Here is a 14,195-nt window from a genome sequence, read left to right on the forward strand (position 1 = left end):
GACTTCAATCAATTGGTGTGTCATAACAACACTTGTCAACGAACTCAAGATAAAATATAACTAATATTTGTGTTAGTTATCTATATTAGTTCCCTCCAAAAAAGTCATTTTTTTTCAAACGATAGAAAGTAGATAAAACAATCATTATTGAGGGGTTGGGTGAGGAGACGTCTTTTGTTGTGTAGATACTGAAGAATAAAGAGTCAAGTGTTGAGAAGCAACACTACACAATTTGTAGATCTCTGCCCTTTGTTTCCAATGGTGAGCTGCCAAGAGTTACCTTTCTTGAGAAGTTTTAACCTTTTAGAGAACATCCTTGCGTTGAATTTTTGCCTTCTCATTCACAAGTCGCAATTAGGATTTCTTTGCCTTTTATCAGCAATTTGTTTGTTCTTATCCACAATTTCTTCGCCTTTTTGAGCAATTCCCTTGTTTGCTTCCTTAGTCTTTTCCAAGTCTGAGCTGAGCTTGCTGCTTGGGATTGCAACCTATAAACATTCAATTCTTTTCTCAGTTTTTGGGAAATACACAGACTCATCAATTTGTGCTTCAATGTTGCGGTTTGTTGCTATTTCACTTTGTAGCATGAGGTACAAATAACAAAATTTAGACTCAATCTATGTTGCCAGATATGTGACGGCAAGGCTCTATTGCATCTTTCAACGAGGAAAACAGGGTTTCGTTTTTGAAACGGCCGTTTCTAAGCCCGCCGAATCGTTTCTCCCTGCAGGAGCTCTCAATTTTTTTTGGTAAAAATAACTATAAATTCTACCAATTTTTTAGGGAGTTTTATTTAGTTTTTAACTGGAAGATGCGATAATGTTTTTGCAGTTAAGAAATCTTGCAGTTAAGTTGCGATTTTTTAACAAAATCTTTTAAAACCTTTGTTTTAAGTTGGAATTAGGTTTCTTTCACGCATCGGTTTTTATTCTCCACCTAAAATAGTGGTTAATTTATGTAAAGTCTTGTCTCTCTCTCACACACATTGTATGTATATGTACATGTACACATGTATGTACATGTATGATTGAGTTATTACTACTAGCACTTGTACGAGAAGGGGGTACGAGGGTTATGTCGATAGAAAATCATAACATGTGAAGGAGGCATATTACTTAGTGTCTATATAATTTTGTAATAGAATCGATTCTACTATCAAAATTTGGAGGGTAGGGAAAAATTGGAAGAAATGCACATTGTTTTTATTAGGAGCAATTAATTCGAATACAATTGAGTTCATCTTGAAATGTGAAAAAAACTGAATATGAATACTATGCAAAAAGTTTTTATCATGTATGAAGATGATTAACTTAGGATATTGATTACATTGAGTAGATTTGTTGTTGGTTGCTGAGACATCTTATATACAACTGTTGCAATTCAAAAAGAATTTGCTTATGTTACATTAAATTAATATTTTGAGTCTTATATTTTATTTATATTATTGTTTTATAATACTCTACATTAATATTTATCATATGCAATGTTCCCCATGCTTAATAATGATATACGATCTAATAATAAAGAACATTGATGCTAGCTTAATATTGCAAGTTGAGCCTATAATTTGTTCTTTATCGCACAGATTGCTGGTGGTTGGGTTTTTAACGGCATTTAGGACCCCAACAAAAGGCTTTAGATATAGATTTATCAAACTCACATTTTCGTACCGTCTACTTTCTTCTAAGTTGTCATTGGATGCTTCATTAATTCAAGGATTTTAAAAGCATCCTTGAAATATCCATTTTGAGCATATCCTGCAATCATTGCATTCCATGAGATGGCATCTCTTTGAGGCATTTTGTCAACAGTTTGCATGCCTGTTCTATGCTTCCACATTTTGCATACATGTATTTGGCTATGAAGTACATGTATGCTCAGAGCTTTCATGCACTCTAAACTCCATCCAATGAATTTGCACCTTACATGTCTACCCTATGTAGAACCATTTACACTTTATTATATTATTTATAATATCTATGTTTGTATTATTTTATCTAATATAATATGGATTTTAAGTTGATATGTTTTCTTTCAAGAGCTAATGATCGATCTACTACATCACATCTCGAGAGGATTTGAATTTTAGAAGTTTATATGTATGGGGGGAAATGGCGGGAGGGTTTATAATAATCTTAGATTATTGTTGTATTTTTTTGGTATTGAAGCATGAGCCTAAGCTACACAAATAATTTATTTTTTTCATCTTTGAGTCAAGGATTAAAGGGTATCCACTCTATCAAATTTGTTATAGACACGAACTTGACCTCATCCCTTATTTATTGCACCCTTAAGAAAATTGAACCTTAATGGATGATTGTTATCCTCAATTTCGTCTTGCTCAAATTGTGGGACAACCTCTACAATTTTTGTGCAATTTGTAGCCCATGTGCTATAAGCACATCGAGAAATCGTCCCAATTTGAGTCTCAATTTGTCAATTTTAAAATTGATAAATTGATATTTTAGGAGTTAGTTTTTATTTCTTTGTGCATAATGGGAGTTAAAACCCGATTTTGCATAGGTTTCAAGAATAGGTGCAGTTCGGATTTACAACTCTGAACTACACCAAAGTCCTCCCACAAGTACAATTCAGAGTTACAACTACGAACTACATTGGCCTTACCCTTTAAGTGCAATTCAGAGTTACAACTCTGAACTACACTGAAGTCCTTCCCTTTCCATGTGCAGTTTGGAGTTATAACTCCGAATCACACGTGTAGTTCGGGGTTGTAAACCCAAACTACACCGAACTTATATTACATCATGATTTTAACATTGCAACCCCAAACTACACCGAAGTCCCATTTGCACTCACAATGTGTAGTTTGGGGTTATAACCTCGAACCACCTAAAGCATTTCAACTGTGTAGTCTAGGTTTACAACCCCAAACTACACCTAGTCGATCCACTAATAAACAAAGTGTAGTTCGGGGTTATAAACCCGAACTAAGTGTAAATCGGAGTTAAAAGTCTGATTTGCACAATGGTATTTTCAAGGTATAATATAGGTTTTTGAACCTAGTTTTTATGAATCCAGGGCATGACTACAAATGGTCTTCTTCAAGCAAGTTTTTCAAATTGAAGGAGTGTTTTTCATGGGCTTCTTTTCAGTACATAATGATGGTTTTCGTTTAACTCTAGAAGATTTGTTCCAAATCATTTTTTCAGTTCTTGCTTCCTGACAGATGATGGAGTCGTCTACCAGTAAGAAGATCATGGAGAGTTTTTTAAACAAGATCAAATTGGAAAAGAAGTGTCTGATGATAGTTAATTTTATGCCTTTCAGTTGTAGCTGCATTTTTGTAGTTTGCAATCGACACTTTAGGTGTCTTTTTGTATATATAAAATTACATGTAACAACACAAGTCCAAAGTCAAATAGGACTTTGTTGTTGAATAAGTCATAGTTAGTTGCAATTTTTCCTCTTTTTGCTCATAGCTTATTCTCTATAATATGAGGGGCTTCATTGTCAATAACCATCTTTTGACAATGCAATAAAACTCTATCGGGTTTGAGAAGCACTCTAAAACTTTGTTTTTAGATGTAAATCAAATTGCAATCATTAAAAGAGACAAGTTGCTTTCAATCTTTGTGTTGGAACAAGTTGTAATGTGATGACATTATTTGGAGTTGATTATGAGTATTGTTGTGTTATCTGAAAGAGATTTAAACCCAATCTTGTAGTCTTTGAGATGCTTATTGTGTTTAAAATTTATGTTATGTTGTCAAACTTGATCTTGTAGTCTTTGAGATACTTATTATGTTTGAGGCTAATGTTTCATGCTTAAGCAAAGAGATAACTTGTAGTCTTTGTGCTTCTTTTACCTTTTACATTTGTGCATTTAAAGTGAAGTGTATGTTGAAGTCTTTGAGGTACACATATATTTCATCTTTGTTCCTAAACCTTTATAGGAAGTCATGGAAAGTCTTTGAGCTTTCACGAGCTTCTTAGTTACACTCTGCTTGGTTGTACTTGAAAGTTTATTGTAAGAAAGGGTCATCTATTCTGAAAGAAGAGAATATGATAAAGGAAGAACACCTATTCTGAAAAAAGAGAATATGGTGAAAGTAACACCTTATTGATTAGCTTAGTGTACATAATTTTAGCTCCTAGTTAAGTGTTAGTGGTATTTTTAGTAGCAATAAACATGGGGAGCCTACCCTTACAAAGAGGAGAGACTGTGTCTCATACATTGTGGTTGAAACTACTATTTTGCAATTGGTTGAATCAAGTTAGTTGCAAAATATTCACCCAACAATGACACAATAAAAAAACATACCATCACTCTCACTAATTAAACTATAACCCTTGAATATATATTAATGCTTATTTAAAAAATAATTCAAAATTTAATATTCAAATCTGCATTACTCTTATCACACATTATATATGAATCAATAATAAAATGTTTCAATAAAATGAAATGGATTGAAGTGGACTCTTTCTAAGAGTAACTAAATTATGTATGGGAATAAGATCCCTAACCATTATGCTTTGATGGATATCCACACCTTGTCCCAAATATCCTATTTGAGCACAAGCAAGAAGGATGCTGGCAAAGGATGTGGAATTAGGCTTTACACCTACCAATTGCATTTGCTTGAAAATGTCTAAAGCCTTTTCAACAAATCCATTTTGTGCATATCTTGCAATCATTGCAGTCCATGAAACCACATTTCTTTGAGGCATTTTGTCAAACAAATCAAATGCCTTGTCTATGCTTCCATATTTTGCATACATGTCAACCAAAATTTCTTCAAACCTTTATGCTTTGATGGATGTCCATCATGTGTTTCAAAGCTCCCATTTTGGCATAGGCATGAAGGGTGCTTGCAAAGGTTATGGAATTAAGCTTTACACCTGCCAATTACATTTTCTTGAAAGTTTCTAAAGCCATTTCAACAAATCCATATTCCATATTGTACATATTCTTCAATCATGGCATTCCATGAGACCACATTTCTTTGAGGCATTTTCACAAACAGGTAGTGTACTTTGACCATGCTTCCACATTTTGCATACATAACAACAAGGGCAGTGGCAACTACAACATCTGACAAAATCCCTCTATCTTTTATGCTTTGATGGATGTCCATAACCTGTTCCAAAGCTCCCATTTTGGCACAGGCAGGAAGGATGCTAGAAAATCTTGTAGAATTTGGCTTTAGACTTTCCAATTGCATTTGCTTGAAATTTTGTAATGCCTTTTCAACAAATTCAGTGTGAGCATATCCTGCAATCATGGCATGTAATATCCCCTTCCTAGGTGACAAGCAGTTGAGTAGGGATTGGCCTATCATTTGGTTCCTGTAGGCCAGTGGAGTGAAGAGGGAACCCATTCAGGAGTCATGGAGCCTTGCAGGGGGCTTTGTGAGCGAATTTAAACATTTAGGCACCAATTCCTAGTTTTTAGGAAGGATCCCTATTTTTTAGGGAATGATTGAAAATTGGTTCCAGGGTGTCTAGGAACCATTCTGGATCATTTGAGACAATCTCCTAAATTTTAGGGAGGGGTCCTATTTTTTAGGGAGGACTACCAGTGGACTGGTTGACCACCCGGAGGGCCATAGAGCAGGGAAGGATCGTTTTTTAGCATTCCCAGATGTTTGGAGACACTTTCCTATTTTCTAGGGGGGATTCCTACTTTTTAGGGGATCACTGCTAGTTCGCCTGCAACATTGGGGTAACATCCTCAGTCAGGTATATTCAATCAGATTTCAGTTTTGAGACCCGATGAGCATTTTATGAATTATATGAGAAATATTTAATATTTCCTAAGTTGGATTAAATAAATAATAATAAAGTGAAATAATATAATCACTTTATATTATAATAAAGTGCCCCCTTGACACATTTCCCTAGAAGTTATAAGTTAAAAGTTATAACTTAATAATATGACCACTTTTAATAAGGAATTATACCCTTAATGGGACAAACCACTTAGGGGAAGTTATTTTTTAATAAAAATAAACATTTTAACATGTTTTATGATGCCAATAGTCCAACCCTAGCACCGAATTCGAATTAGGGTTTGAGGAATGTTACAAGAGCATATGGGAGTTCATTTGTGCATTCTGTTTTGATGAATATCAGAGAATTTTCTACCTTCAGCAGGTCTGCAACATATTGGCAGAGTTCTAGAGCAGATTTGGAGACGAAAACCTTCAAATTGCAGGTGTAGGATGAAAACCCTCTCACCTAACAACATATTGTATTCCATTGGAAGCTCTTTTAAGGCCATTTGGACCAAATTCAAGAGCAATTATGAGTATTACAACAACACAGGGGTTCAAATTTCAGATCAGAGCAAAAAGGTTACCATTTCCTGCAAGATAATTCATTCCCCAAGCTGGCCGTACATTTCCTAGTTTGGTCGTACCATTTCAGCTTGCCTAGGGTTTTCAATAAAATAAAATAGGGGGTTTTGCAGCAGTATTTTTGTTTAAATTTCATTGTTAGCAACAAATAAGAAGAAATCCATTGGTTATTTGGTGAAATTGGTTCTTACTGGAGCTACAGGAGCAAATCAGTGGGTAGAAGGCATACCAAGTTGGAGTCTCTCCTGGGGAAAGTTCAGGAAGTGCATTGGAATCAGGATTTCTTCACTAATTTATTTTAAATAATTATCCAGTAGGTGAATAAAGCTCTTTGGATCCATTAGTTGCAGCTGAAGGTGCTTCATTCAATCTTTCCACCTGTTGAGGCCAATAAATCACCTTCAATTCCTAGCACTGGACTCCTCGTAGGCCATTATTGGCTTGGGTTGTTAAAATAATCATTTAGTTCCATTTGTTCTTTGCTAATAAATAAAATTAGAGGTTTGAAATTCATTTCTAGCCTATTATTTTATGTGTTGTTATTGTTATTCATTTCTGCATTGTCAAATCCCAAGGGTCAATAACATGCAAGTTATCCTAAAAACCTCAAAGTGCATTAAAAAACCAAAATTCCAACTGCTGGTCAAAGAAATCAAACTCAGGAAAAACATAATTCCGAAGTTCATAACAAAGTAACATAACTTCTCTTCCTTAATATATGGCAGCCTTTGGTCAAGAAGAGAATAATGATTTGCATTCTAGACTTGAGGGTACACATGGTGCAATCATGGGTTATGATAATGTGAATAATACAACTTGTCATAAATCAAATTTTGTGCATTTTGGGATAGCTGATATAGAGCAATCCGAAAGGATGAATGAAGGATGGTTGGAAAGAGCTAGGAAAACCAAGTTGATAGCTCATCAGGCCAAGCTTCAACTTTAGCACATTCATGATAGTCATCACCATATTGGTAAGGAGGAACAAGAGCTATTTAATTCTGATTTTTCAGTTGATATTGGTTATTTTCTACATGGTGGTGATGAAATTGATAATGAGGCTCATAGTGGACTAGCCACTAACTAATGAGTTATCCTTGATTGGCATAGGAGGTGTTCCCAATGCACCTTTGGTTTTGTCACCTCTTTCATATGATAGGGCAATGCTGTACTTATTGATTGGTGACTCAGTTTTCTTAGATTTGACAGTGGGCTATGAAGATCAACATGTAAGGGACTTCATTTGGTGCATGGCTAAAAAAATAAATTTACCTAGCATCTTCCAAAGAAGACATACTAACTTGTGGAGGAATTGGACAAATTGTAGCCACTGATCAAAGGTTTTGGAGAGGTTTCCATCACACTTTCCTTGTTGGAAATTGGCTCATTGACCGGTTCATATCAGCATTGATGGTTGGTGGTACTTGTGGCTTCAATTGGAGTGAAGTTCTCAGCTGGTTAGGTGATGTCCAGATTCACAGTAGCAATATAATGAGTATTTACATGATGGATAGATATGACAGTACAATGATTTGGGATCCTAATATTGACATGTGTGGTGCATTCCATCAGTGGATCCATGATGAGTTGCTTCACTATGGGTATATATTATATTAGAGTAGCGCAACAGTTGGGTGAAGCAAAGTTTCTCAGATCGATATGGGATCCAAGAATAGGTTTTCAATGCGCAGGGGTAGATTGCTTGAGGGCAAGCAATCTCCGGGAAGGGAGGATTGTAATGTCCCCTTCTTAGGTGATAGGCAGTTGAGCAGGGATTGGCCTATCATCTGGTTCCCGTAGGCCAGTGGAGTAAAGAGGGAACCCATTCAGGAGTCATGGAGCCTTGTAGGGGGCTTTGTGAGCCAATTTAGACATTTAGGCGTAAGTTCCTAGTTTTTAGGAGGGATCCCTATTCTTTAGGGAATGTTTGAGAGTTGGTTCTAGGGTGTCTAGGACCCATTTTGGATCATTTGAGACCATCTCCTAAATTTTAGGGAGGGGTTCTATTTTTTAGGGAGGACTACTAGTTGACTGGTTGACCACTCGGAGGGCCACAAAGCAAGGAAGGATCATTTTTCAACATTCCCAGATGTTTGGAGACAGTTTCCTATTTTCTAGGGGGGATTCCTACTTTTTAAAGGATCATGAGCATTGGGGTAACATCCTCAATCAAGTATCTTTAGTCAGATTTCAGTTTTGAGACCCGAGGAGCATTTTATGAATTATTTGTGAAATATTTAATATTTCCTAAGTTGGATTAAATAAATAATAATAAAGTGAAATAATATAATCACTTTATATTATAATAAAGTGCCCCCTTTACACATTTCTGTAGAAGTTATAACTTAAAGATTATAGCTTAATGATATGGCCACTTTTAATAAGGAATTAGACCCTCAATGGGTCAAACCACTTAGGGGAAGTTATTTTTTAATAAAAATAAACATTTTAACATGTTTTATGATGCCAATAGTCCAACACTAACCCCAAATTCGAATTAGGGTTTGAGTAATGTTACAAGAGCATTTGGGAGTTCATTTGTGCATTCTGTTTTGATGAATATCAGAGAATTTTCTACCTTCAGCAGGTTTGCAACATATTGGCAGAGTTCTAGAGCAGATTTGGAGACAAAAACCTTCAAATTGCAGGTGTAGGATGAAAACCCTCTCACCTAAAAACATATTGGACTTCATTGGAAGCTCTTTTCAGGCCATTTGGACCAAATTCAAGAGCAATTATGAGTATTACAACAACACAGGGGTTCAAATTTCAGATCAGAGCAAAAAGTTTACCATTTCCAGCAAGATAATTCATTCCCCAAGCTGGCCGTACATTTCCCAACATGGCCATACCATTACAGCTTGCCTGGGGTTTTCAATAAAATAAAATAAGGGGTTTTGTAGCAGTATTTTTGTTTAAATTTCATTGTTAGCAACAAATAAGAAGAAATCCATTGGTTATTTGGTGAAATTGGTTCCTACTAGAGCTACATGAGAAAATCAGTGGGTAGAAGGCACACCAAATTGGAGTCTCTCCTGGGGAAAGTTCAGGTAGTGCATTGGAATCAAGATTTATTCACTAATTTGTTTTAGATAATTATCCAGTAGGTGAATGTAAAGTGGAAAATTGGATCCTAGTGACTCCCCACCTAGGAGAGAGAAAGGAAGCCACTATGATGATTTTCACTTGGAGATAATTTACATTCTAAAGAGGGGCTTGAATCCACTATGTCCAAATCCAAGGGAAACAAGGATGTGAATTCCAAGTGGATTGCAAGGTGTTGAAGTGTGATTTACCCTTTTTTGTAAATGAGAAAGTTGACTTGTTGACTATGTGGAAAAGAGAGAAAATGAGTGAAATGAGGAGCTACCGGTACGGGATCGTGTTGTAACTTAGGATCCGAGCTAATTAGACTGATACAGATCTGCCCTACAAATTTGGAGAAAATTCGTTGGGACTGTGGCGGGAATGTACATGGTCCTCCACAAAATCCGCGAAATGAAAAGGGTTCTTTCGTCTTTCCAAATGAAGCCCAAACCTGCAATTACAGTTGTGCACCTGCAACCTACACACAAAAAAGAGAGGAAAAGGGGTTGTGGATAGGGATTTGCCTCAATCAAACCCCGTTTGAGGAATCAACTTTGAAAGAAAGTAATTGCAAATGCTTGAATGTAAACAGTGGAAATGTATACCTTGTAGATCTGCAACTTGTTGATGATGATTGCTTTGCTTCTTGAATGTAATCACAAGTGTCATATGAAATGACATGTAACATGACAAAACCCTAACGCACACACACATACTTGCAAATGGATGTTGTAATATTGCTCCAATGGATGAATGAAGAATACTTGAATGCTTGAAAGGTTGATGATGTATATCTTCGCCTATGCTTGCTTATGATCCACTTCTCTTGAATTTCGCCTCCCATTCCTCCTTATGCAAATGAGAAAATCAACCCCCTTTTATACATGCCTCTTGAAGATTAATTCATCTCATAAAAGGCCGACATCAGGGAGATTTAGGATCCCGAAGTGCAAATGGGGCCGGGGGGGCCTATCTTGGGGCCACCCTAAGAGGGTGGGACAGGGGCACCACGTCCCTGTCCTGCCCTATCTTGGGGCCCAGACAGGGTCTTGAGGCTATCTCAGGGATCAAACGGGAAGAAGTCAACACTGAAAATGCAGAAATAGGTCTTGGTTGGGGAAGAAGATGCCGTTGTCGAGGTGAGGACCTAAAATATGGTTAAAATTGTAGGAGGCACAATTTTATGACACTACATTTAGCCCCCACTTTAGCGGGAGTATGGCTTACACCACTACTGCCTGTAAAGTAGAAGAAAGAGAGAGATGAAAATGAGAGATGTAGAGCAAGATCATAAGGAGTATAAGATGTCACTAATCTCGAGGAACCAAGCCCCCAAACTTAGGATATTAACTCACTCAAACATATGCAAGAGCACACAAAACAAAAGGAACACGACACACAAAAGACACACGACAAGACAAGACACAAGATGACAAACCAACTAGCCGAAGAGACCTCGATACTCAGTTATCTCAACAACTAATCAGGACACAAAGACCAATGCCACCACATAAACACAAGCGATCACATAAAAGAGAAAAGCTGACATCATCCATGAACCATCAATAGTAAAACTATGAGTTCATGAGAGGAAGAAGAGAGAGGACATGAATACACACTTTGGTGATCCATGAGAAGAAAGGTGAAGAAGAAAGAAACCATGGACGTCTCGCCCCTAAAACTAGGTGATCCATGGAGAGGACATGCAAAATCTCGCCCCTAGAGCTTGTCTAGGTGATCTATGTAAGGGAGGAGAGTGGGACACTGTTAGTTCCACCCAACCTACAACGCGTGTGTGTGCAAGTGAGGTTCGGAGCGCCTCATAGGAGTCTATGCTCGAGTACACTACAACCTGTATAAAATTTATAATACATGTGTCAAGAAAGGTGTGACATCTCGCTGTAAGAGTCTGTGCTCTGGTTCCGAGAATAATCACCCCGCATAAAAGAAAAGTGGCGTCATCTCGCTCTAAGAGACCGTGCTCTGGTTCCAAGAATGACCCACTGTAAAAAGTGATGACATCTTTCTCTAAGAGGCTTCCCTCTGGTTCCAAGAATGTTTCACTGTATAAGAAAAGTGATGACACCTTGCTTTAAGAGGTCGCCCTCGCGTTCCAAGAATGTCCCACTGTGCAATGCATGAGAGAAGTATAATACAAAGGAGCAGTGTGGGTTCCCCCACTTAAAAAGTCAACATAGGTTGATGTTGATATCTTAAGGAAAATAGAACAAGGATACCGACCTTCAACACAAAGAGGATATCCGTCATGCAACAATGTCATAAATCTAAGCAAGAGAGGGAATACTATTCAAACAAGGATAAGATAGTTGAAAAGAGATATATTGCTGTAAGTGTAAAGGTGATCCTTGGAGGAGAAGAGATATTTGTTCAAAATACATCTACCCCCAAGAGGAGTTGTCTTAGACAAATATAACATCTTCTAGAATGAAGTACAAAAGAGAACAAGAATGAAATCCTTCCTCCTATTGCTAGGTGAAAGGGATTCTTGATGAAGGATGACTCACTTTTAGCCCTAAGAGGGATGAGTGAATTTATCATAGATGTACATTACTAAGTGTGAAAAGAGGTTGTAGTCAAGGACTGACACCTCTTATATAAGAGAGAATCCTTGAGAAAACAACGAACAATTTCGTACAAGGAATGACATCAAGTAACAAATCTCACACCATCCACACAATAGGGATAGGTGGATCCTTAGAGAAAGAGAGAAGGAGAGAGAACATTTCCCCCCAAGTGTAGGACAATGAGAAGAATTACACAACTTCTAGAGAGGTATTACTCATAAAATATGTACTGTTTAAAGCAAGGAATACATCCTAACCAAGGAACAAACATGCGCTCCCATGAAGGATAACTCCATTCAAGAAAGGACATCAAGTTATGAATAACACAATAGAAGAGGTAATTTTCAAAGAGAGAGAAAGAAGAAGGAGGTTCACAAAAGTTCTCTAAATAGAGATTATTCATAATAGGCGTACTGTTTCAAGCAAGGAGAAGATCCCACTCATGGAATAGACATGCGATCGCATGAAGGAAAAATCCATGCAAGAAAGGACATCAAGTTTATGAATAATGCAATAGAAGAGGTAATTTGAAAAGAGAGAGAAAGAAGAAGAAGGTTCACAAAGGTTTTCTAAGGAGAGATTGTTCATAATAGACGTACCGTTTCAAGCAAGGAAAATATCTTAAGCACGAAACAAACATGTGCTCGCATGAAGGAAAACTCCATGCAAGAAAGGACATCAAGTTTATGAATAATGCACTCCATAAAGAAAATAGTGAAACCTTAGAAAGAGGAAAATGAATATTCTTGCCCCCCAAGCATAGAGGCAAGAATAAATAGGCTATTATGTTGCTCACTAAGTATGATTGTACCTGAAATTGTACCACCACAAATGACAAAGAGCCCCCAATAGGTAGGCTAACGATGTCACATAGTGAGGAGGAACATAATAGGAATTTGAATGGTATTTTAAATGATCATGATGAATATGCCATTCATTGTTAGATGTTATTTTAAAAATGCCCGAATCAATGCAATGTTGTATTTGTGTTTTCAAAGCTTGACACTCATTAGTAGAATGGCCATGGTTTTGATGATATTTACAAAAAGAAGAACATTGAGAATGTTGTTTATGTTTTCTTCTTCATTTAGGACTTGGAATCTAGAAGATTTGTCAACACATGTTCTTGTTGTAACTCAAACTTAGAATGAGAAGGTGTGGATTTACAAGACAATGGAGAAGAAGATGTGGACAAAGGAAAGTGTGATTTCTCATGACTTTGTTGCTCACATTCAAACATTTTTCCATTGCATGTATGTTCAAAAGAAGGTTCACTCTTAGGGGGAATTGGATTTAAGTTTAAAGAGGCCCAATCAAATTCAAGATTTGTTTTAAGAGAAAAATTGGAAATGTGAAATTCAGGCATCTTAGACTTTCTAGAAAAGGCAGGAGTGAGATCTAAGAATCCCCAATCATTCTCTAAGAGTTCTTCTTTAGGAACTTCTTTGGTAGGAGATGGGGTATTTGAGTGAATTGAATATAGGATTGTAGGAACTAAGAAAGCATATGATGCTTTACTTATGTTCTAATCAATTACCTCATTAATATATGTGTAAGGCACATCATGATAATCAGGAAGAAATTTTAGTTTTGTAGGAACATGAATGGAATGGATTTGATTTTTGTTAGGCTCTTAATATCTGGGAGAGAGAGCATTATTATGAGAAATAATATCATCCTCTTGTTCTAAGGTATCTTTATGTTCAAGACACTCATTAGAAAAAGGACTATCATATGTAATTAATTCTTCATCTTTAGAGGGAAGATCATGAAAAGAAGGTATGGTATCACTAGGATAAGTGGCCATAATATCATCCTCTTGCACCAAATAATCCTTATGAGGGAGGTACTTTTTAGGAGAAGAAGGAACACAATTCTCCAAAGATTCATCTTTAGGAGGGAGATATTTGAAAAAAGTGTCCACATTCCCTTTCTGCACCAATGTGCCCTCATTAATGAGATCAATTTTGGGAGAAGGTAAATCATAGCTATGAATGAAAGGGAGAACTAAACTATCATCATATGCATGAAAGGGAACATCATGAATATCTTTAATGTAACTTGAAATTGAATTAGCAAAATAAGATAGGAACTCCATATGCACTTATGATCAAACAAGAAACTCATATGTCAGTTAACCATAATAATGTTCACCCCATACATGCATAGAAAATTGAATAAAGGGGGGAAAAATGGAATTTGA

The sequence above is a fragment of the Cryptomeria japonica genome, chromosome 10, assembly GCF_030272615.1.
Source record: "Cryptomeria japonica chromosome 10, Sugi_1.0, whole genome shotgun sequence".
NCBI classification, from domain to species: Eukaryota; Viridiplantae; Streptophyta; class Pinopsida; order Cupressales; family Cupressaceae; genus Cryptomeria; species Cryptomeria japonica.